Genomic DNA, 26,106 nt, shown 5'->3' with positions numbered 1-26,106 from the left:
GGGTTTGTAAGGGGTTATATGGTTTTCCCTCTACCCCAACAATAGAGGATTTGGCAGGGGAAGTAGGTCCCCCAAAACTCCCGCAGCACTAAAAAGGTGGCTCCAGTGTCTATAAGGAAAGGGATTTGCCTGCCTGCCACTGTAAGGGTCACCCGGGGCTCCTGAGTGGTGAAGGTCTTTGGGTGCAGAAGTCCCAGGCCCCTTCATTCATCCATTGCCAATCCCAGCAAGTTGCCGGAGGAAGGGGCCAAGGATGACCTGGCACTTCTCTGAGCACCAGGGCAATCCATTGGTGCTCAGAGAAGTTGGTGGCATTTTGGACAAGGACTTGGGGGCTGCTGGGGGTTGGGGCAGGCTCATGCCCAGTGGCCCTCTTGCCTGCACTTGAGGCATGGGCTTGGAGGTCTTCTGGGAGCTTGGGCGCCTCTAGCAGTGGACAGTTGGGCAGATCTAGCTGGCTGAAAGGCTTTGGCCAGCATTTGGTATTTTAATTTTTATTTTTTTTCCTTCCCTTCCGTTATAAACCTTGAATGCCACTGCTAAAACCTGTGGCTGTGGGGTAAGGGGCCTCCTATCCAACTGCCTCAATTTAACCTTTATGTCAGGGTAACTTTGGGAAAAGTAATAGGTCATAAGTAGCTGCCGTCCCTCTGGGGTTTCAGGATCCTGGTTAGTGTACCTGAGCATGGCCTCTGTGAGGCGACTCAGAAATGCTTACGGATTTTCATCTCTGTCCTGTATTACTTCTTGAAGTTTGTCATAGTTAATAGGTTTAATAGCAGCCTTTCATAGACCTGCAAGGACGTAGGTTTGAAACCTATCCTGCTGTAGACACCCAGCCTCGGTATTATAGTTCCATAGGGGCTCCCTATCTGGTACTGCTTCAGCCTCAATGGGGTGGGTTGGGGTTGATTTATGAATCTCATCTGCATAATTGCACGCCTGTTCCCAAACTCTCCTGCGCTCCTCAGGGGTTAGGGTGTTGGACATGATCACGTAAATGTCATGCCAGGTAAGGTTATAAGACTGGGTAAGGTACTGAAATTCCTTAATGAAGTCAGCAGGGTTGGAGGTGAAGGGACCTAGCCACTTCTCTATTTGAGACAGATCAGACAGTGAAAAGGGAACATGGACTCTGATTACTCCCTCTGAACCAGCCACCTCCTGTAAAGGAGCTAGGACATGTGCACGAGACAGTGTGGTGGGAGGACTTGGTGGGCTGAGTGGAAGAGCGGAAGGAGAAACAGAATGAGGCAAAGAAGAGGAATGGACAGGGGCTTCTGCAGTAGGAGGCCCGTAAGGAGATGGCTCATCAGCTGGATCGAACTCAGAAGAGAAAGGAGGGTTAAAAGGGGGAGGAGAAGCCAAGAGAACGTGTTCAGGTTTTTGAGGAGAGCAGAGATCAGGTTTAGTATGAAACGAAGGAAAAACATGAAGGGGAAAAGGTCTTTTTCCATTCACCAGGTCGCCCACATATGTACTTAATTATACCTAGTATAATTATGCATATAGTTATACCTAGTATAAAGCTAGAATTTAGGGTGTCATAAATAGACCATTCTGATTTACTATCTAAAGGACAGTTTGGCTCTAATTCAGGGAACAGGTGAAGGTGTTTGAGATTGTTTAATAAACATCTCAGGGGCGAGTTTGCCGGGGTGGAAGTCCTAGATCCCATGGTGAAGACTGAGAAGCACCTAAGTTAGTGATCGGGCGTTCCCACGACCACGTGTTCAGCAATGAGAAGGTAGTACACAGGTCTGGTTGTCACACAGTACCAGTGTCTACCAGGCAATAGCTGAGAGAGTTTGAGGACCTGGCCAGGATTTCGAGTACGATGAGAAAATTAAGCCTCAAACCCAGAGAGAGAATCTCGGCACCGTAAAATCAGGAATCCACCCGGCAGATAAGACTACTATAGAGACCAACCGTAACTTTGAAAGTCGTGGCTGGGGGTACCCCCACACCTCAGCAGCCTCGAGAGCCCTGGATACTCAACAGTTGCTTCTCAGGTCAGCAGAAGTGTGTTTAAGTGGTCTAGGGGACCTGCCTAAGGGGAACTCACCAATTTGGAGTCCAGTGTTGCATGCAGAAAACTGGGCGTCCAGGTAAATGGAAGGTGAGCCTGTGTCCGCGGGCACTGGGGCATTTGGATGGGATTCTGCTTGCTTAGTAAGCGGAAGGACCCATCCTGGGTTTTGGCACCAGATGTAAGGCAGCTTGGGATCCGTGACGATTCTAGCCACCGCTGCGCACTCCCTCTGAACTGCCGCCCGCTCGCTCCTCTTAGTTGCGGCTTGCCAATACCTCCCAGAAAAATACGCCATGGACACGAGGTCTCACACAAGAGACTTTATTATGCAGATGACTAACACGTCCGCTCAGGGTGAAAAGAAAGGAAAAAAGAGAAAGATGGCGTGTGCACTTCTCCCAGATATTGGAATCTCATGGACTAGAAGGAACCAATAGTGGAGGAGAATACTTGCAAGCTGATTGATGAACCAATAGCTATCTAGCATGTTAGGACATAACGTGGGAAGCAGGAAAATGGCGGCAGCGTAAGCCGGAAATTCCTGTAACATAAGAGGTGGGCAGAGCGCAGATTGACAAGTGGTTGGGAGGCGGGGTATCAGCTTTATATTACACTCCTCACCATAAATCTGTAAGAACATATGGTTAAGAATTCAAATAGAACCGGTCAGCATGGGCCAAGGTGACCTAGAGTTGCCATGATAGTGGGGACTTAAAAGTCTGTTGTCACCTTGCTGTTAGTCAAAAGTCAAGAGGTGGACTGGGTGTGACTCTCTCGAAACTTCCCTGGGATCCCCAATGAAACTACAGTGCAAGAGAGGCACATTGTACATCTCCTTTCTGAGAGAACCCACTCTCTCTCTTGAGAGCATCCCCTTTCCCTTTCCCTAGTCTTTCAATATACTCATTCTTGTTACTCTGAGTGACAGGTCTGAAATCTTTCTGACTTGACCACAAGAATCAGGGTTTGAAGAGGGAGTCTTTGCATTGCCACAGTTTTTCAGAAGACCCCAGCTCCATAACAGTAGGAAGGTAGATTTTATTTGAAGTCAGCTTTGGGGGAGGATAGAACAAACTTCATTGTTTCCAAAGTTCTTTTTTTTTTTTTTACCTTCTGTTTTTTTTTTTTTTTTTTTTTTGTAAACAAATGGGATACATGTTGTTTGTCTGTTTGTACGTGGGTTAAAGGCATACCATTTGTATAATCATTAATTTACATATGGTAACATTGTTTGATACATTCTATTATTTTTTCCCTCCCCCCCCACCGCTTCCACCCTTCTTTTCCCTCTAAACAGTCCTTTCTTCCCCCATTCTTGCCCCCATCCCTAACCCTAACCCTAACCCTAACCCTAACACTAACTCCTCCCACCCTCCCCGTTATGTGTCATCATCCACTTATCAGCGAGATCATTCATCCTTTAGTTTTTTGAGATTGGCTTATCTCACTTAGCATGATGATCTCCAATTTCATCCATTTGCCTGAAATCCCATAATTTTATCGTTCTTTATGGCAGAGTAATATTCCATTGTATATATATACCACAGTTTCTTTATCCACTCATCAATTGAAGGACATCTAGGTTGGTTCCACAATCTGGCTATTGTGAATTGAGCAGCTATCAACATTGATGTGGCTGTATCTCTGTAGTATGCTGATTTTAATTCCTTTGGGTATAGACGAAGGAGTGGGATAGCTGGGTCAAATGGTGGTTCCATTCCAAGTTTTCTAAGGAATCTCCACACTGCTTTCCAGAGTGGCTGCACTAATTTGCAGCCCCACCAGCAATGTATGAGTTTACCTTTCTCCCCACATCCTCGCCAACACCTGTTGCTTGTATTTTTGATAATCGCCTTTCTAATTGGGGTGAGACGGAATCTTAGGGTAGTTTTGATTTGCATTTCTCTTATTACTAGAGATGTTGAGCATTTTTCCATATGTTTGTTGATTGCTTGTTCATCTTCTTCTGTGAAGTGTCTGTTCATTTCCTTAGCCCATTTGTCGATTGGATTATTTGTATTCTTGGTGTAGAGTTTTTTGAGATCTTTATAGATTCGGGAGATTAGTGCTCTATCTGAAGTATGACTGGCAAAGATATTCTCCCACTCTCTAGGCTCTCTCTTCACATTACTGATAGTTTCCTTTGCTGAGAGAAAGTTTTTTAGTTTGAATCTATCCCAGTTATTGATTCTTGCTTTTATTTCTTGTGCTATGGGAGTCCTGTTGAGGAAGTCTGGTCCTAGGCCGACATGTTGAAGATCTGGACCTACTTTTTCTTCTATAATCTGCAGAGTCTCTGGTCTGATTCCAAGGTCCTTAATCCATTTTGAGTTGAGTTTTGTGCAGGGTGAGAGATATGGGTTTAGTTTCATTCTGTTGCATATGGATTTCCAATTCTCCCAGCCCCATTTGTTGAAGAGGCTATCTTTTCTCCATTGCATATTTTTGGCATCTTTGTCTAGTATTAGAAAGTTGTATTTATTTGGGTTTGTGTCCGTGTCCTCTATTCTATACCACTGATCTACCTGTCTATTTTGGTACCAATACCATGCCGTCTTTGTTACTATTGCTTTGTAATAAAGTTGAAGTTCGGGTATTGCAATACCCCCTGCTTCATTTTTCTTGCGAAGGATTGCTTTAGCTATTCTGGGTTTCTTATTCTTCCAGATGAATTTCATGATTGCTTGCTCTATTTCTGTAAGGTACATCATTGGGATTTTAATTGGAATTGCATTGAATCTGTATAGCACTTTTGGTAGTATGGCCATTTTGACAATATTAATTCGGCCTATCCAAGAACATGGGAGATCTTTCCATCTTCTAAGGTTTTCTTTAATTTCTTTCTTTAGTGTTCTGTAGTTCTCATTGTAGAGGTCTTTCACCTCTTTTGTGAGATTGATTCCCAAGTATTTTATCTTTTTCGATGCTATCGTGAATGGGGTAGTTTTCATAATTTCTCTTTCTGAGGATTCATCACTTATGTATAAAATTGCATTCGATTTATGAGCATTGATCTTGTCACCTGCTACTTTACTGAATTCACTTATGAGTTCTAAAATTTTTCTGGTGGAATTTCCTGGTTCCTCTAAGTATATAATCATATCATCCGCAAATAGGGATAGTTTGAGTTCTTCTTTTCCTATTCGTATTCCTTTAATTTCCTTGGTCTGTCTAATTGCTGTGGCTAGAGTCTCAAGAACGATATTGAATAGGAATGGTGAAAGAGGGCATCCCTGTCTTGTTCCAGTTTTTAGGGGGAATGCTTTCAGTTTTACACCATTTAGCATGATATTAGCCATGGGCTTAGCATAGATGGCCTTTACAATGTTAAGGAATGTTCCCATTATCCCTATTTTTTCTAGTGTTTTGAGCATGAAGGGGTGCTGTATTTTATCAAATGCTTTTTCTGCATCTATTGAAATAATCATGTGATTCTTGACTTTAAGTCTATTGGTATGGTGAATTACATTTATTGATTTCTGGATATTGAACCAACCTTGCATCCCTGGGATAAAACCCACTTGATCGTGGTGCACTATCTTTTTAATATATTTTTGTATGCGATTTGCTAAAATTTTGTTGAGAATTTTTGCATCAATGTTCATTAATGATATTGGTCTGAAATTTTCTTTCCTCGATGTGTCTCTGTCTGGTTTGGGTATCAGGGTGATATTGGCTTCATAGAATGAGTTTGGGAGGGTTCCCTCGTCTTCTATTTCATGGAATACTTTGAGAAGTATTGGAATGAGCTCTTCTTTAAAGGTTTTGTAGAACTCAGCTGAGAACCCATCTGGTCCTGGACTTTTCTTTGTTGGTAGGCTTTTGATGACCTCTTCTACTTCATTACTTGAATTTGGTCTATTTAAATTGTGTATGTCTTCCTCATTCAATTTAGGCAATTCATGTGTCTCTAGAAACCTGTTGATGTCTTCAAATTTTTCTATTTTTTGGAGTATAGATTTCCAAAATAGCTTCTAATTATGTTTTGTATTTCAATCGTGTCTGTTGTGATATTTCCTTGTTCATTCCCAATTTTAGTGATTTGGGTTTTCTCTCATCTTCTCCTTGTTAGACTGGCTAAGGATTTATCAATTTTGTTTATTTTTTCAAAGAACCAACTATTTATTTTGTCAACTTTTTGTATTGTTTCTTTTGTTTCAATTTCATTGATTTCTGCTCTGAGTTTAACTATTTCCTGTCTTCTACTACTTTTGGTGTTGGTTTGTTTTTTTCTAGGGCTTTGAGCTGTAGTGTTAGGTCATTTATTTTTTGAGTTTTACTTCTTTTATTGAATGCTCCATGAAATAAATTTTTCTCTAAGTACTGCTTTCATTGTGTCCCAAAGATTTTGATATGATGTTTCTTTGTTCTCATTTACCTCTAAGAATTTTTTAATTTCCTTCCTAATATCTTCTGTTATCCATCATCATGTAATAGCATATTGTTTAATCTCCAGGTGTTGGAGTAGCTTCTGTTTTTTACTCTTTCATTTATTTCTAATTTCAATCCATTATGATCTGATAGAATACAAGGTAGTGTCTCTATCTACTTGTATTTGCTTACATTACCTTTGTGGCATAATATATGGTCTATTTTAGAGAAGGATCCGTGTGCTGCTGAGAAGAAAGTGTATTTGCTCTTGGTTGGATGGTATGTTCTATAAATGTCCGTTAAGTCTAAATTATTGATTGTGTTATTGAGGTCTATGGTTTCTTTGTTCAATTTTTGTTTGTAAGATCTGTCCAGTGGTGAGAGAGGTGTGTTAAAATCACCTAGTATTATTGTGTTATGGTCTCTTTGGTTTCTGAAATTGAGAAGGATTTGTTTGACATAAATGGATGAGCCACTGTTGGGGCATAGATGTTTATGATTGTTATGTCTTGCTGACTTATGGTTCCCTTAAGCAATATGTAATGTCCTTCTTTGTCCCTTCTGACTAACTTTGACTTGAAGTCCACATTATCTGAAATGAGGATGGATACCCCAGCTTTTTTGCTGAGTCCATGTGCATGGTATGTTTTTCCCCATTCTTTCACCTTTAGTCTATGGGTATCTTTTTCTATGAGGTGAGTCTCTTGCGGGCAACATATTGTTGGATCTTTCTTTTTGATCCAATCTGCCAGTCTATGTCTTTTGATTGATGAGTTCAGGCCATTAACGTTCAGGGTTATTATTGAGATATGATTAGTATTCCCGGTCATTTGGTTCATTTTATTTATTTATTTATTTATTTTGACATGACTTGGTTCTTCCTTTATTTGACAATTCCTTTAGGATAGTTCCTCCCATTGCTGATTTGCTTCTTTGTTTTTTATCTCTTCCTCGTGGAATATTTTGCTGAGAATGTTCTGTAATGCTGGCTTTCTTTTTGTAAATTCTTTTAGCTTTTGTTTATCATGGAAGGATTTTATTTCATCTTCAAATTTGAAGGTAAGTTTTGCTGGGTATAAGATTCTTGGTTGGCATCCATTTTCTTCAGGGCTTGAAAAATGTTGTTCCAGGCCCTTCTAGCTTTTAGGGTCTGGATTAAAATATCTGATCTGCTGATATCTGTATTGGTTTCCCCCGAATGTAATTTGATTCCTCTCTCTTGCAGCCTTTAAAATTCTGTCTTTATTTTGTATCTTAGGTATTTTTCATTATAATGTGCCTTGGTGTCGGTCTGTTGTAATTTTGTATATTTGGAGTCCTATAAGCCTCTTGAACTTGATCTTCCATTTCATTCTTCAGATTTGGGAAATTTTCTGATAGTATTTCATTGAATAGATTGTTCATTCCTTTGGTCTGTTTCTCTAAGCCTTCCTCAATCCCAATAATTCTTAAATTTGGCCTTTTCATGATATCCCATAGTTCTTGGAGATTCTGTTCATGATTTCTTACCATCTTCTCTGTTTGTTCAACTTTGTTTTCAAGGTTAAATATTTTGTCTTCAATGTCTGAGGTTCTGTCTTCCAGGTGTTCTATCCTATTGGTTATGCTTTCTATGGAGTTCTTAATTTGGTTTATTGTTTCCTTCATTTCAAGGATTTCTGTTTGTTTTTTTTTCGATATCTCTATCTCTTTATTGAAATGATCTTTTGCTTCCTATATTTGCTCTTTTAACTGTCGATTGGTGCGATCATTCAGTGCCTGCATTTGCTCTTTCATCTAATTGTTTGCTTCCCTGATCATTTTAATTATGTACATTCTGAACTCCCTTTCTGTCATTTCTTCTGCCATGCTGTCGTTGGGTTTCATTGATGTAACATCTAGATTTGTTTGCAGCATTTTCTTTCCTTGTTTTCTCATATTGTTCAGGTATCAGTTGACCGCTGTGATATTGCAGATTTCCTCTATTGACTTATAATGTCCCTGAAGATTTCTAGTATATCCCCTCTTAGCCTTCAGTAGGCTGAAGTCTTGGAGGAAGTTGATAATGCGGTGCTCCACAAGGAAGCTGACTCCCTAGGGGTGGTGGCCTTCTGGTGGGTATATTTCCTGCTAGTGGGCAGAGGTACCTTCACTTGCTGACGAATGGTCATCCAAAGGGGAAGTAGGATGTGGGCTGATGCAAGGCCAGTTTGGGCCTGTGTCTCTGGTTTTACAGTCCTTGTGGGAGAACCTCACCTGGCAGGGTGGACTCACCCGGTGGGGAGGTCTCGCTGGTCAGTTCTCCTCCTAGAGGTTCCGTTCAATTCACAACTACCACCTGGGCTGGGCAGCCTTCTTCTGCAATGTTCCCAGGGACCCGGACCTACCTCCTGGGCCTGGAAGCCTCGACTTTTGCAGACGAATCTCCTTAGGCTGCCTCTCCTCAGAGAAGCTGCCAGCAGTCCTGGAGCCTTCGCTCCGCCCCTCAGTTTGTCTGTACAGCTCTTCCACCAAGAAGCCGCCTAGGCCCCGGGACCCTGCTCTGTACCTAATCGTCTGGCTATATGGGCCCTCCTCTGAGCAGCCACCTAGAGCCCCTTACGGTCGTTCCGAGTCCCAGTGACCCGCCACATGCCTCTTCCTCCGGCAGCCGCCTGGTGTTCCGTTCGGTCGGTCTAGGTCCAAGCGACCCACTGCGCACCTCCTTCTCCACCAGGCAGTCACCCAGAGATCTGGTGCGTTTGTCACGAGTCCCAGGAACTCACTGTGTACCTCCTCATCCCGACTGCCACCTGTAGCCCTGGTGCAGTCACTTCGAGCCCAAGCACCCCGCCGCACTCCTCCTCCTCCTCCAGACAACCCCCCTATGTTTAGGAGCAGTTGCTGTGAGTCCAAACCACTCACCACGCTGCTCCTCCGGATAGCCACCCGGAGCCCTGGTGCAGCTGCTCCAAGTTCAAGCAACGTGCCGAGCCCATGCTTCTCCTTCTCCTCTGGGCAGCCCCCTGTGTTCAGGGGTGGTCGCTTTCAGTCCAAACAGCTCACCGTGCACCCTCTCCTTTCAGCAGCCTCCCAGAGCCCAGGTGGGTTGCGCCGAGTCCAAGCGCTGTGCTGAGCAGCCTCCTCTCCGATGCTCCCAGTTGTCCGCGTTCACTGCTCCAGCGGGGGGAGGGGCGTCTCGCTGGGCAGCTCTACTTCACCAAGATCCCTGCATTCGGGGACTACTGCCCCATCCGGGACGCCTCCCCAACGGGAGAGACTCACCCGGCTTCTTTGAGTTGGTCCCAAGTCTCTCAATATCTCCTCTTCTTGAGTCCTGAGTCCTGGAGCAACACGAAAGGCAGCCACCCTCTAGTCCGCCATCTTGAATCCCCCCAAAGTTCTATTTTCAAAAATTCTGGGGGGAAGGGAACTATGAGGGGAATGGAATGCATTAGGACAAAAGACACAGGTTTTCACTTCCAGTAATTATGTAGGTTTCCACTCTGTCATGTCTACGGGCGTGAGACTTCTAGGGCCAGTGTCTGTGTCTTCCAGTTTCAGAGAGGGAGGGCTTCCCAGTTCAGTCTTTAAAAAACCTGGATTTTGTAAGGCCTCCACTGACCTCCCTAGGTGACCCCTCCAGTCTGTCCCAAATGTCTGTATTCTCTATCTTTCTAATAAACCCCAGCCTGCCTTATGTATAACTCCTTTGAAATTTTTCCTGTGAGATTGCAAAAACTGGTGACTGAGAACCACCAGGTCTTCTGGGCCAGGTCTCACTCTGCAACACCTCTACATGCAGTCTGAGTTTCAGTTGGTCACATTTCCACTTGTGGCCGAAAGCCCGGTTCAATTCAATAACGAGGACAAGGTTTGGAGAAAAAAGGAAAAAGAAGGTTTATTACTTTGCTAGCAAAGGAGAAACACAGCGGACTCCTGTCCCAGAGGCTATGATTCTGCCCATCAGCAGGAACAGGAAGAATTTAAAGGAGTTCTTCCAAGGCCACATCCCTAGTGTGCCCTGATGGGGGTCCCAGGAGAATGTTAACATTCACTTGTTAATTTGGGAGCCATTCACTTCCTAGATCCTCTGGCAGACATCTCCTTCCTGTGGAGCACAGGTAACTCAAGGTGATCTTGTTACAGGTCCCAGGTTAGGGAGGGGCAGAGGGAGAATAGGAAAAGGAAAACATGTCCCTTTTAAAAATAAGCCTCAGAGCTACATTCAGAAGGTGAAGTGAATCTCTGTTATATACTCAGCCAGGGACTCTAGTTCTTAATCCTCCCGGGGAGTTAGGTGAGGCCAGCTGACCAAGTTTTGTTCAATTGGATGTAAGCAAAGTGATGCCATATAATTTCCAGATCATTCTATAGAAGGAAATGGCAAGTTTTCACATCCTAGAAAGTGGACTTGCTATCCATGCTGGCTTTCACCATATGCACGAGGAGGACATACTAAGAGACAATTAAGCAATTCATGTGGTCCTGCTGGGCCATCTGTCTCTACTGCCTTTCCAGCTTCAGCCTCTTGAGAAGTAAACTGCAGTCTTGTTCAGTCACTGTATTTTGTTTTAGCTTCTTAACCTGTTCTCTGATGTTCCTTCTTTTCCAGTATATAATATTTTAGATTGTTCAACATAGTCCTTTTAAAACTCTAGTTCCTCATTCTTACTTTTCATTTGTCTCTCAATATTCTGAAGAAAAATTGTTGTTTGATTTTTCAGGTGGCTACACATGTATAGTACATTTGGTTGTATTATCTTGTCTGGATATAAAATATTTGTTGTATCTCTCTTCTTTCCAAATTCTGAAGACAATTCTGGTATTCTGGGTTCAGTGAGACAAACCCAGTTGTTTTTGATTCTCCAAAAGTAATCTATTATCTGCCCGCAGCTTTATAACATCTTACATTGGAATTAAAATTCTGTATGGTTTATATTTAATTTAGCCTATTTTATATTAATTTTGCCTAGAATTTGGTAAACTTTTTTGATCTATCATCATCTATGCTTTTATTATTTTTTTACTTCAGGGCATTAACTTTTCCTAATGAATCTTTATGTCTCCCAATTTCCTTCTCAGTGAGGTGATTATGCATATGCTGAATTTTCTCTTTCACTGTATCTATTTTCTTAAGAGAATTTCTCTAGGTTGTTACTGATGAAATTCTTTTGCAGTCTTAATTCTGTCATTTCCGTGCACCAATGATTATTTTAATTATTCTGTATTTTATGGTGCTGCATGTTTCTCTGTATTTTTTCTCTGCTAGCTAAACTTTCATCTTGTTTTATCTCTTACATCAGAGTCCATGGTTACTTATACTTCATTGATGTAAAAAACCAGAAAGAATATAAACTTTTATTTCTTAGATAAATATTATTGAGGGGTATACATCTCTGTTTTTAGGGAAATAGCTAAGTTATTTCTTACATATCACAGAGTTTTTTTTTATACCCACCCTTTTCCAATTTCTTAAACTTGAATAAGGAAATATTTCTCTGGGCCTGGTACTTGTCCAATAATGTGATAGTTTCATTCTCTTTCAGTTTTTATATTATCTACACTGTTATTGCTAAAATTCCCCTATCAGCTCTTAAGTTGGCAACCAACTTCAGGAGAACAACTTCCAGAAAATTCTTGCTGTCTAGCAGACATTCATTTAGGATGGCTTTGTTACATAGAGGGAGAAATTTCTTCTCAGTTCTTGATTCTTATAGAGTGAGGAGGTAAATTTATTTTGGACATTTTGAAAATTGGATAATATAGATAGTCTATAACCAGTGGATCCGTAAGAAGATGCTCCCCTTTGCTCTTACTGAAGGAAGAACCTACCACCAAGGAGCAACACACCAAGCCTGTCATGTACTCAGTATGCAGCACCAAACCTGACTGCTGCAGGAGAGGACATGGAAGGGGACGAGAGGAAGGTGATGAGACGATGCCCATTGCTAAGCACCTACTGCGCATGCCATGGTCTTCTTCCGTTCTTCTCCGGAAAGCTGAACTTCTTTTCTGAGATCTTGTCCATGAGTGTTTAATGACCTGTGGAAGCTGTAGTTGAGACAGATACTTGATTGACAATTGATTTTTTACTTGTTTCTATTTCTCTCAATAATTCTCATCATTTTTTCCTCTTTTTATTGGAACATAAGGACACGTATGTCAGTTTCAGTCAGCATCACGTGACCTAAATGTTTGTATATTTCACCTCAATTTTGTTTTAAGTCTCCTTATGCTTTGGGGAGAATACTTCTTTTATTGAATTAAACAAAAAATGAATAAATGTGAACTTTGGGCTCAAAATTGCACAGAACTGTCATTCCCAAAGGTGTTTAATTGCCTGTGGGAAAGACTTGTTTTGTTTGAAAATCCTCTGAGTGTTCATGAAAATTCATAGAAGTCTATTTTGTATCTCACTCTGAATGGTGGGACTAAGAGGTTATGCCTGAGAACTTTTGTGAAAAGGAAGTAATATGTGGAAATGGTCACTGAGTGTCTTTAAACAAATATTCCTACAGAGGCAAAAATGCATTAGAAGCTTGTGAAAAACATAAACATTTCAAGCAGCTTAATGCAAATCCATTATCTCCCTCAAACTTTAAAATGCATCTCTCACAACTGTTCTCAGGCATAACCTTTTACAGGATTTGCAGAAGGATTCCCAGGAACTGAGAAGGTGTATTTACCCTGACTTTGAATGTCACAGCTCATCTGATGAATCCAGTCAGCATTTTTCGGATGTGACTTCGGTTTTATAAGTCCTGGACTATCACCTTGTGGAACTGGTTTTCATGCTAGAAGGAAGTGCAGAGGTGTATCCAGTGACCTGGGTCTGGTTCCCCTCCTCATGCTGGTCTCACAGTCTCAGCTCCTGGTTAATCGTTGACAACCACATTCTGGATAAGCCCTAACTATTTATCTGGCTTCTGATCTCCAGTAACAATGTGGTTATCCATTTCCAGCTTCTTCTGGTACCTGACATCTAGCTTTTGTCAAAGCTACACTTTTGGCTGGCTGAGTTTGGTTTTCCTTTTGACTCTGTGATCTCCACTGCTGGAAGTTCTGAGATAACAAAATCATTGGTAAATTCACATTCAAGGTACACATATGTTTGGGCGTGTAAATATGAGTAGATCACAATTTAACAAAATGTAGATACTATAAAACTTCCTAAACTGTATCGGGGCGGGGGGGGGAACCAACAAAACTATTTAAATTAAACAACAGCAAACAGGAGTACTTCTCTGTCATGCTCTCCCCTTTGTGTCTTCCAAACACTCAGTAAATTCTTTAGAAACATGAGCCCTGGAGAGATTGTGTATTTATCAGAATATATCTTTGTTACGTTATGCTATCACTCCACCCATACAGCCTGCCAAGTCAATGAAAAGTATTCCCAAGTCGAGGGAGAAGGGGTGGGAAAGAAGAGGAACTGGCAGGAGTTACATTCATTCTTGGAAAACCAATGTCTTAAATAAGTTCTATTCTTACTGTGATAAGCCTCTTTCACTCTTTAAAATGAGAAGATAAACCCAGTTTAAATGGTCTCTGGAGACTAATGACAAAGTTCTTTTTAGATGACTTACTAATGATTTCTACCCTTCTGACATTTTTTTCAATTCTATAAAAATGTATAAAATCATTTCATCCTTGTATAGTCTCTTTTCTTTTGGAAATGTTGATAATCTAAAGAATAAATGAGTCATGAGTTATTAAATGAATTGACATTTAATAATCAGTGAACTTCATTGTGCATAGTCAGCATTAATCATAACTATAAGGAAAAATAGTCAGAATAGAACTTTAATATTCATGCCAGGGTAATAATGGCTGCTGGCTGATGATGAGTCTGTTATAAAGGGTAACTGTCACTGAGATTTTAATTTAAATGCACCTTAACATTTTTATAGAACGATTTTTGAATTGCTCTATGTTTTACTTTAAAAAAATCATCCTTTGTGTATATTAAAATACTTTAACTTTTTTTCAGAAATAGTAGTCTTCCTTATCTGTATCTGAAACTTCTTGGTGTTTTCTTTTGAAGGTTAGCTACTTTATGTTGGATCAGCTTTTAGCTATTTACATTATAAAATTATCATTTTTTGCTTTAGGGTGTTTTTTTTGTTGTTGTTGTTGTTGTTGTTGTTTTTGTTTTACTTACCTTGTCCTTTCCTTTACTCAGTTACTGTATTTTTATCTGTTTTATCTTTTCTCAGTTATTGCAATCTGATTTGTTTTAATTAATTCATCATTGATCTCCCAACTTTATTACCAGCATTAATTATTAATATGGTGCTGGAAATGCACCTTGTATATAGTCTGTAGTTGTTAAAATTAGATGGCCAAGTCGAGCCAGGTGGCACTTGTCTGTAATCCCAGTAGCTTGAAAGACTGAGGCAGGAGGATAGCAAGTTCAAAGCCAGCCTCAGCAACTCAGTGAGACCTTAAGTAACTCAGTGAGACCCTGTCTCTAAATGAAATATAAAAAGGGTCAGGGATGTGGCTCAGTGATTTACCACCCTTGGGATCCATCTCCAGAACAATAACAAAAATTAGATGGCTATAGCTGGGATAGAGCTTCCTACCTCAGAATGTGATGTTTCCATAGTACTTTGGGTACCCAAAGACTTTTGATAGTTTCTATTTAAGGAAGGTAAAAGGATTTCATGGTTGGGTATATGTTTGACTAGGTCACAGAAAACATCTTGGCATGGTAATAACACAGCCTGATTTTTATTTATTGTAGAGAAGAGGTGATGTAATGTCCTTTAAAGTTTTAGGTTAGTGTGCAAATGAAAGGTACAGGGAAATATATTCACAAAACCCATATATTTCCTCACCAATTAATAGGGTGGTCAAAAGAAAAATCATTATAGCTCAAAACTCCAGGGGCAGCTAGTAAGTGAAACATAATATCCAATTTGTAGAAAGCTTCCAAGCTTGCTTCTGTATACAGTAAAATGTTTTACTGAGCAAAGTAAATCAATAAGGATTATGAAACATAACATGAGATGGAATATATATACTTAAAATTCTTCTTTTCACCCACATGTGGTTTACCTGCTGAGTAAGATGTTCTTCAACATGCAACAGAATCAGACAAAACTGAAATGATCTAAATATATATTATTCTCTACAATATGTTTGAAAAAATTTAATTCAAATTTTGGTTCAGAATTGAATTAAGGTGTGTACACACAGCTCCAGTCTCAATATTCTCTTGAGAGAGCGAATAAAGTCACAAAATAAACCTACTGAGTTATCATTCAGCCAAGCTGTTGCCAAGCAATTTGGCTGAGCTCTTGACCTTCTTTAAGCAGCTGAAACCCTTGTAATTTCAAATCTAAGATTGAAAAAAAAATTTTGGAACTCTTCCTAGAGTGTGGACTTTCTTAGTGTTTTTCCCCATTATCTTTGCCCAGTGACCCTGTCCAGTTTGCTGCTGTAGTCTTGGGGCATGGCAGAGGAAGCCACTAAATCAAGGTCTAATCCTCGTTTTGTAATGAAGGTTGGTCCCCTAATCAGCTCATGTCTAGAAGATCACTGTATTTGCATAATAACTAATGATCTTTTTGTTCCATTCTCAACATAATGGTTTTCAATTTAATATATTCAACTCATAGTCATTTTAGAGGCTGTTAGTACAACAAAGGTGTTTGGGGAGCATAATTAAGCTCTGATTTAATCATATCATACTGTAATACATGCAGTGAAGGGTTGGGCACATTAAGTGGTTTCAGGAGCAAGAAGGGAGATGCATGGAACCTTCCATTCTTGTAAATTTAGGGAACATTTTTCTTTTGGCAAGATTTTGAATGAATTCATTAATTTCCTAATTCTAAGTGAATAGCCTTCAAGTTCCAGACTCCAAGCTTTATATAGGTCTTGCTCTTTGTGAGGGCTGTATGATTTTTCCTGGGCACGCCAGAAGCTCATCATTGACATAGTTCTTAGTTCCTGATATGACCCACTTTGACAGCTTGTAGTGTACAGGAAATTCTATCTGTCTATCTATCTATCTATCTATCTATCTATCTATCTATCTATCTATCTATCTATCTATCTATCTATCTATTCATCTATCTGTCTATCTTGCGTGTTAGGCATGGAACCCAGGGCCTTGCACATGCTAGGCAAGTGCTCTACCACTGAGAAATGTCCTCAGTCATATTTAATTGTTCACAGTGACACTGGCTTGAGCATTCATGTACCCAAGTTACTAGAATGTCTAGCATTTTATTCCTAAGTTTTCTCCCCTTCCACAAACTAAAAAGTTATTCATAACCCTCTGAGTGCTTACTTAGTTCAAAGGCATAGCCATGCTTCTAAACTCATGGAATAGATTTCATTTCTATCACTGCTACATGTTGCTGGAAAAAATGAAAAGACTTGCATTTTTTTTTTTTTTTTTTTTTGTCATTCAATTCACTGTTGCAGGGCCATCATTGCAGATCTAGTAGTAGTTCTCCATTGCAGGGAGAGTATGTTCCACAAGTTTCTCCCCATTCTGTTAAGCCCAATTGTGATTACATTGCAAGAGGCTCCTCATACCAATAATGTTCTTTAACCATGAGTAGTGGAGCTGATGCCAAGAGGCTACAGAGATTCTTTTAGAGGAAATGATCTCACTCTTTCAGTGTGATGTTTTGCAAATATGTTCCAGACTTGGGCTGCCAAGTTCAACTCTGCTTCACACTCACGTGCACAGCTTTTATGCTCAAACCTGGGCACCTCTCAGGGAGCTAGCTCAAGGCTGTCCATCCATGGTCCTAGCTGTGCTGCAAGAAGACTATTACCATGAGCATCTGTCCTGGCGCAGAGCACATTCACAGGCCCAGACGCCTTTCCCCAGTGGTGAAGTCCTCCTGGGGACTATTGTAAGTCATTTCTGCCAGTAGACTTATATTGATCAATAAGAATGTTTCTAATGCCAATAACCTAAAAAAAAAAAAAAAAATCAAGATCTCAATGTCTTTGTTCCCACAGGATTCTTTAACCTTGAACTCCTATGCAAATTCACTCACCTCCTCCATCAAGAACAGCTCTCCACACTAAGGGTGATTAGTAGGCACGGCTTTTATCTGGTCCCATAAATGTCATGCTGCATCCTTCCCCCAGGGCTTGGGGTACCTACTTGTCTTTCGTCTGCATTACTGAGAAGTTCACTCAGTAAAGAAGATATGTTCTAAGTCGGTTTATGTGCTTATTAAAAAGCAAATGTTTGCATTGGATTCAGTATTCAAAGAGTTCAAAATAACTTATTTTGAAAAGGAAATGTTCTTCTTATTCTATAACCTAGTTTGATAACCTAGTTCCCCTTCCCAGCAGTGTTTATTTTCTTTTATGGTATTATATGTATGCACACATGCACATACACTTATATTTAAACACATACTACCATCCTATGCATGCTTTGTTCACTGTGCAATATCTATACCAGTACATATGTGTGTGTATATATACATGCATATATATGTCTATATGTGTGTATATATATGTGTGTTTGTGTGTATGTGTATAACCTTGCTATTTTTAATTTTTTTTTGGTTGGGGGGGGTACCAAGGATTGAACTCAGGGGTACTGAACCACTGAGCCACATCCCCAACACTATTTTTGTATTTATCTTAGAGACAGGGTCTCACTGAGTTGCTTAACCCCTTGCTTTTGCTGAGGCTGGCTTTGAACTTGCTGTCCTCCTGCCTCAGCCTCCTGAGCAGCTGGGATTACAGGCGTGTGCCACCGCACCTGGCAGCCTTGCTGTTTTAAAGGTAGCATATACTCTATCATAATCATGAAGTATAGTTGGCTTATTCATCTATCAATAGGCATTTAAGTTATTGCCAATCTTTTGCTATAATAAACAGTACTGGGAATGTGTATCTTTTACACAAATCATTTAGTATATGTATACCATATGTAGGAAAAATTCCTAGAAGTGGAATAACGGGACCACAGGCTAACTCATTAATTGATTTGCAATTTTTTGTATAGATTGTGAACAGTTTCTTGGTAGCTGTTGAAGCAGTTCTCACTCTTATCCATGATACACAGAAGGGCCTGTTCCACCTTGTTTTACCAACCCCGTGGGTGGCAATTTTTTGGCAAAAATGAAATCTAATTATAGTTTTTGTGTTTCAGATTCTTAGAAGTGAAGCTTGGCATTTTCGCATATGTTTAAGAATCATTTGTACTTTTCTTTCTGTGAACTATGTTTATATTTGCCCAGTTTTTGAGTTATTGGTCTTTTCCCTGCTGGATTCGGATTTTTGGGTCTTTCATTCACTCTCTCTCACACAATCTTTTAAATGAATTATCCTTTTGTTTGTAACATAAGTAACAAATTGTTTTCTTCTTTATTTTTTAATTGTTTTGGGAGAACACAGAAAGATTTGCTTTCAAGATAATTGAATTTTTCAATATTTGCTTTCATGGCTGCTAACTTTGGTGTTATATTTAGAAAGTGTTTCCCCACTCTGGGTCCAGCATAGTCAAACACTGCACCTATTTAATTGTCTGATTGTAAGCCTCCATCCATTATTGGAAATAACATGAGTGAATTTCTGCTCCTCTTGCCCTAAATAGAATAGCACAAACTTGTGAGAGCAAGCCAGTCAATAGAACAGAAAGAAAATGTTAAGGTAAGTTGAATCATGATTTCCAGTTATGATAAAATCTTTAGGCAGGCAAAGGTCGTGTGAGGACTCAGAGCTGAGGTGCTACTTTTCTGAGCAAGTTTGGACTCAGAACTGAGGCTAGGACAAACTCTCACATGGTAATATCTCTGAAGCTGGGCAGTAATTGGGGGAAAATTGAAGGTTTAATTTGGGAAATGTTAACTTGGTATAATTTTTGTGTGCATTGTTTTATTAAGTTTCAGGAATTTAAAGAATTAGTTGTATTTGTATTTGATCTTTTAGAACTTATGAATTTATAAGAATTGAATAAAAAAGCAGTATGAATAAAATCAAAAAATATATTTGTTAGGATACATATCAGCTAAAGCTTTTCATATTGTAGTTACTAAGGTATAGAAGTCACTGAGTTTTTTTAATTTGTTGTTTGTTTTTGGGGGCACTGGGGATTGAATTTAGGGGCATTTGAACACTGAGCCACATCCCCATCCCTTTTTTGTATTTTGTTTAGAGTCAGGGTCTGACTGAGTTGCTTAGGGCCTTGATAAGTTGTTGAGATTGGCTTTGAACTTGTGATCCTCCTGCCTTAGCCTCCCCAGCCACTGGTATTATAGGTATGTGCTACTGGGCCTGGCTAGTCATTGAGTTTTTAAAAGTGAGATGTAGATTAGAAGAGAGAAGATTACACACTTAAAAATTATTATTGTTGAAAGTTTAGGAAATAGACAAAAACAGGGGGAAAACACAACACAGACCAGAGAGATCCACTCTGAGCATACATTTTTCCTTTCCCTCTTCCTCTGATTCAAATTATAGATTATACATACTGTTTGTTAAACTTCTCCCCCACCCTTAACACTAGATTAGGGACATCTTTCCATGTTACCGCATGTTACTCTAAAATGTTTGTCATTGTATTGTAGAGATGTACCATGCTTTATTCAACAAATTCCGTGTCATTGGAATCTTGAGTGTTGCCTAAATGATTAAGATAATAAATGATGGACTAAGGACTATCCTAGAACTAAATCTTCATGTGCACCTTTACTTTGTTAGGGTTCATCAGTAATGAGAATGATGAGTCTAGAGCCCTTTGATATTTATTGCCAAACCTGGATTCAGAGAGATTATTCCAATTTATACTTCCATCACAGCCTCACCAACACTGGATGTCTTATTTATAAATATCTATGTTAATTTGATATTCAGAAATAGTATCTCATTTTAATCTGAAATGTTTGATTTGCTACTGAGAGTAAACACCTTGTCACAAGTATCTTTGCCTTATTTCTGGGGGCAGCTTTTTAAAAGAGGCAAATCTTGAGTCAAGAGGTAGAGAAATAAGTATACTTTGTGGGCATTAAGTGAATTAAAAACTGTTTATCATGTTTCTACTCTGATAAACAATTTTTACTACTCTATCCCCCAAAATATTTCATAGAGATTAAAGAGCGGTTCAATTTTGGTACTTGATAGGTGGAGTATATGCCAGGTCTAAGCATCCACAGCCTCCCAGATGGAAAGAAGCCCCTTGTTCATGTTTTATAAGCTAGCCTGGTAGAGAATTCAGGGAGAAAGGAGGTGGTCCCGGACTCCTGATGCTTATATTCTATTAATGAAAATACATCCCTGTTAAACTTGGGTTTACTCATTTTATATAGAAATTTTAGGACATCCACTTTAGTTTGAGATCTCTTGATTGAACCAAAATACTACTGGCCATTCTGGTCTATAGGATCCTAGGAACAATAAATTCAACCAGGCTAGAAAGTAGGAAAAATGGATAGTCTAAGTCGCCTGTATCTAACTGGAGAAGACAGGTGGCAGGAGAGAGAGGGAGGGGGAGGACGGAGGGGGGAGGGAGAAAGAGAGAGAGAGATTTTATCTCCTAGATGTCCTTCATATTAAAGACTGCAATAGACCGAATCGTGTCTCCCCAAAATTTACATATTGAAGCTCTAACCCCCAGTGTGATGGTATTTTGAGATGAGTCCTTTGGGAGTTAAATTAGGTTTAGACAAAGAATAAGGTCTTCACAATGGGATTGGTGCCTTCAAAGGGGAGACACCAGAGAGTTTGCCCTCCTTTCCCTTAGCTCTCTGAGGACCCAGTGAGAGGAGAATGCATCGTCTGTGAGTCAGGAAAAGAGCCCTCACCAGAGCCCAACCCTGCTGGCACTGATCTGCAACTTCCGGCCACCAGAACTGTGAGAAAGTAAATTTTCTGACATTTAAATCACCCAGTCTACGGTATTTTGTTATGGAAACTTGAGCACAATAATATAAGGGTTGATTAAAAGTTGGCCACCTCTTGGGTCCTGCTCTGTAGAGAACCATAGTCATCTTCTGATACAAATTTGCAATTCATGCTGCTGAGGCTGATGCCTAAACTGACCTTGGAGAGGGCCATGGATGGCTGTTGCTTATTGAAAGGTAGTAAGGAGATAACAGAATACATTTCAGTCACTCCGTTGATAGTGAGCTTAACACTTCAAATCCTGAAAGATTTTATTGTTGTGGGAGTTTTGATGTTTAGTGTTTTCATGGTCTGATTGAGGTTAGAGGATCAACAGCGAGGACATAGTTAAGAAAGACTCATATTTGTCTTGGTTATTAAGATCATACTGCCGAGCTCCCCTAAAGTCATGGATATATTCCTGAGTAGAAAAAAAATCTAGGAGGAGTGCAAGGCAGCAGAATCTAAAATACAGAACTGTGAGGAAATGAGATGCTCATTCCTCACATTGAAGAAATGCTTTTAAAAGTGATTTTAAAAATGAAAATACTTGTGCATTGTCAATATTGCCTTAAATTGCTATTGATATCATCTTACTTTAGCTAAGTAAATATGTTTCATTTTTATAAAAATAAAAATTAGTAAGTTTAAACTTTTCTGAGAAAATCACTAGACCCATAGGAATATCACCCTTTATCCTCTGGGGTTTGTAAGCTTCCATTTGAGAAATAGTGATTGAAAATTGAAACCTGGCATGGTGGTGCATGTCTTTAATCGAGCGGCTTGGGAGGCTGAGTCAGGAGGAGCACAAATTCAAAGCCAGACTCAGCAACTTAGCACGAGCCCTAAGCAACTTATCAAGACCGTGTCTCAAAATAAAATAAATTAATTAATTAAAAAGGGCTAGAGATGTGTCTCAGTGCTTAAGCTCCCCTAAGTTCAATCCCTGGTACCAATAAATAAATAAATAAATAAATCTTTCTAATTCACTTTTAACATATGATATTCGACTTGTTGATTTTTAAAATTATTGTTCTCTTAAGAAACGATGAGTTTTAGCCAAGTTTACCACCCACGTTTCTTCCTGTACCCCTCAGATGCACCACCTTGGGATGGTATTTGGCATTGCTCTCTCCTCCCATCTTTGACCCATTTGACCAGAGACAGGACTAAAGGGAGTAAGCACAGTGGGTATTCAGGAGACTATTCCAAGTGCAACGTCAGGGGGGAGCACTGGCATTTTAAGGAAGAGCAGGCAGAAGGTGTGGCTGAGCTGAGAAGTGAGGTACCGAGGCAGGGAGTGAGACCTGTAGGGAACAGAGGGGAATACCATATGGGACCTCGTAGGCCTTCCGAGGGAATTTCCCTTTCACTATGAATAAAATGAGAAACCGTTGAAAGATTTGAAGCGGAGAAGTGATTGTGGGGGCAAAATTCCTCACGGATGCTTTACACTTCTGCACATCATCAAAGGTACTAACAGACAATTTGCTCTGAAATGTCTTTTTAATAATGTTTGCATAGCACGCAGCGTTGGATGACTGAGTTGCTTTCCTTCCTGGAGCAGATTTTCCCCCCCTGAAGAGGAATTAGATGGAGCTACCTCCACCTGGAGAGGAGGAGAGGCAGCGTGTTGCAGCTGCTTATGTTTGTGCAGGCTTCCTAACATTGGCTCCCTGTGTTCTGAGCACGCCAGCCTGGGCCAGCCACCCCTGGCCCTCCACCTTCTCCTGTGAGAACTGGGGCTTGGGGCAGTGGCACGACAAGGCTATGCTGACTGGCGGGGGCTGTCACTGGGAGTAAATAAGTATCTTTTGTCTCCTCCACTTGGTCTTTTCCTTCTGCGAATCTGAAACTGTTGCAGGCTAACTTAGTTACTTGCTACTGTGAGAAATTGCAAGTGGGACGGTCCATTGTCAGAATATCAGATTTAGCCTTACTTGGATCCAGTTGTAGCTATTTAATCATAGCTCTTCCCTTGCCTATCCCAATTTTAAAATTAGTTAATGGTGTAGATTGGAATCCCAAGCTCCTCCCGTCAGGGCTAAGGGCCGTGCTGGGTTAGGGATAAAAACAGGCCGATTACCTGCCCAGGCGTACCTTGCCTGGATCCCTTGGGCACACACCCTTCTGCAGAAGAACAATTTCTGCCGTGCTGACCCATTTCCTAGCATGTGTCTGATTTCTTGAGGCACTTTGGTATTTCTAACAGTACTCAGGTAAGTCCTCCCAGTGCCCACAGTTCCCGTCCTGACAGTGATCTGATCTTACTTGGATTTTAAGCACCTTCCTGATGTGTGGAAAATATAGTGAAAGAAGCAGGGGGCTGGCTGGCAGGCTCTTGCAGGAATCTTAAAGAGAAAAAACATGATGTCTTGAACCAGAGGAGACTGCATATAGACATATCTACAAAACAAAGTGGGGAACTGAATTGAGGGAGAAAGAGAAGTGCCAGAGTTGGTGGATCTCAAGGTTCTGAGCTGAAGGACTAGGAGGAATGGTGGGGAAGGCTGAATCTTGGGATGGGAATGGAGAATTTAAGAAATCTATTTTGGATATGTTAATTTTTAGAATGACAGACCTGTAATTAAAATGTAAGCATATTATTTTATATATTGTTAACCAGTAATCGAAATACAATAAGGAATGATATGCCATTTGGACACGGAGGTTGGAAGTCCAAAGGAAACTTTTTTCCCTAAGGGGGGAAAAAAGATCTATTTGGCAGTTATCCTTGGACAGGATACTTTTTAAAGCCAGGGGACTAGATGTTTTATCACCTTTGGAAGATAAAAGAGGGAAGAGGTCAGTGGATTGAGTCCTCAGACACTACAATATTATTAGGCTGGGGTGGGAAAAAAGCCAGAGACTCAACAGTGAAGCAGGAGAATCCTGGAAAAGTGTGCCCTGGAAGCCCTGTTAAGAAGTGTTTCAAGGCAATGGAATATTATTCAGCCATAAAGAAGAATAATATCATGGCATTTGCAAATAAATGGATGGAACTGGAAAATATCATGCTAAGTGAAATAAGCCAACCCCCCCCCCAAAAAAAAAAAACAAAGGCAAAATGTTTTCCCTAATAAGTGAGAATGAATATATGGGGGTAGGGTGTGGGGATTGAGAGAAGAATAGGGGAACTTTAGATTATGTAGAAGGAAATGAGAGGGAGGGGTATGAAAAATGGTGGAATGAGACAGACATCATTACCCTATGTACATGTATGGTTCCACAAATGGTATGAATCTACATCATGCACAACCATAGAAACAAAATGATGTACCCCATCTGTGTACAATGAATCAAAATGCAGTCTGTAAAAAATTAAAAGAAAAATTTTAAAGATTTTTTAAAAAGGAAAAGAAAAAAAGAAGTGTTTCAAGGGAAGTGGTCAATTGTGTCCAAGCTGATGACACTCAGGAGAAGAGGACTGGGAATGTACCACTGCATAGACTGGACAAAGACCAATTTTCAGGATGGAAGATTAAGTTGTCTCTAAAATGGAAGGGGAAAAAGACAAAAGAACTGAAGAAGAGTAGGGAAACAAGGTGTTTTTCCAAACAGCTTCTCTGTTACATTTATGTGCTAATGGTAATAATCTAGGAAAGAGGAAAATGTATAATGTTAAAAAGGGAGAAGGGATAGGCATTGAGCAAAAGAGAAGGGTCCTACCTGGGTGCCTGAGTCAGATTTTAGTAGCATAATGAAAGGTGGGAGTTTGGAAATTCTCCTTTTCTATTTCACCGACTTTAGCAAAACAGGAGTCAAGATCATCAGCTGAAAGTAGATGGCTCCACAATCTAGTTATTGTGAATTGAGCTGCTGTGAACATTGATGTGGCTGTATCTCTGTAGTATGCTGATTTTAAGTCCTTTGGGTATAGGCCAAGGAGTGGGATAGCTGGGTCAAATGGAGGTCCATTGCAGGTTTTTTGAGGAATCTCCACTCTGCTTTCCAGAGTGGCTGCACCAATTTGCAACCCCACCAGCAATGTATGGAGTGTACCTTTTTCCCCCACATCCTCGCCAACACCTATTGTTGCTTGTATTGCCCTTCAATAGATAAATGGATAAAGAAACTGTGGTATACATACACAATGGAATATTACTCAGTCATAAAGAAGAATAAAATTATGGCATTTGCAGGTAAATGGATGAAGTTGGAGAATATTATGCTAAGTGAGATAAGCCAATCCCAAAAAACCAAAGGTGAATGATTTCTCTCATAAATGGATTATGATACATAATGGGGGGTGAGGGGAGGCAAGAATGGAGGAAGGATGGATTGTATAGAGGGAAATGAAGGTTGGGGAGTGGGTGGGGGGAAAGAAAAACAATAGAATGAGAAAACATCATTACCCTATGTATGTGTATGATGACGCAATGGTGTGACTCTACTTTTTATACAACCAGAGAAATGAGAGTTGTACCCCATTTGTGTACAATGAATCAAAATTAAAAAGAAAGAAAGAAAGTAGATGGTTTGGAGATTGGAGGACAAAGGGCAGGAAATAATTATCTATGCAAATGTGAGAGTGAACAGACTAAGAAAAAAGAAGGGTTGCTGGGCACAGGCCCCTCTGAGGTTAGGAATTATGAGCTAAGAGGGAAGCAGGTGTGCGTGTTTGTGCCTTTTCTTTAGCTCAGCTGCAAGGTGAAAGGGCTGTGGAGTTGGGCTTAAGGGGTCTTAGGACTTAGCCAGGTGGGCACATGGGAGGGAGAGAGGGGAAGGGGCTGGTCTGCAATCAGAAGTGATTATGACTATGAAGTGTAGAATTTAGTTCGTGCAGGGAGAGAAGGGAGGCCTGGATGGAGACGAGGGGGAATGAAAGACATGTTGGCGTCCATGGATGATAGGCAAAGGATTGATGGCGCATC

Source organism: Sciurus vulgaris (genome assembly GCF_902686455.1).
Source record: "Sciurus vulgaris genome assembly, chromosome: 9".
NCBI classification, from domain to species: Eukaryota; Metazoa; Chordata; class Mammalia; order Rodentia; family Sciuridae; genus Sciurus; species Sciurus vulgaris.
This window is presented reverse-complemented; position numbering follows the sequence as displayed.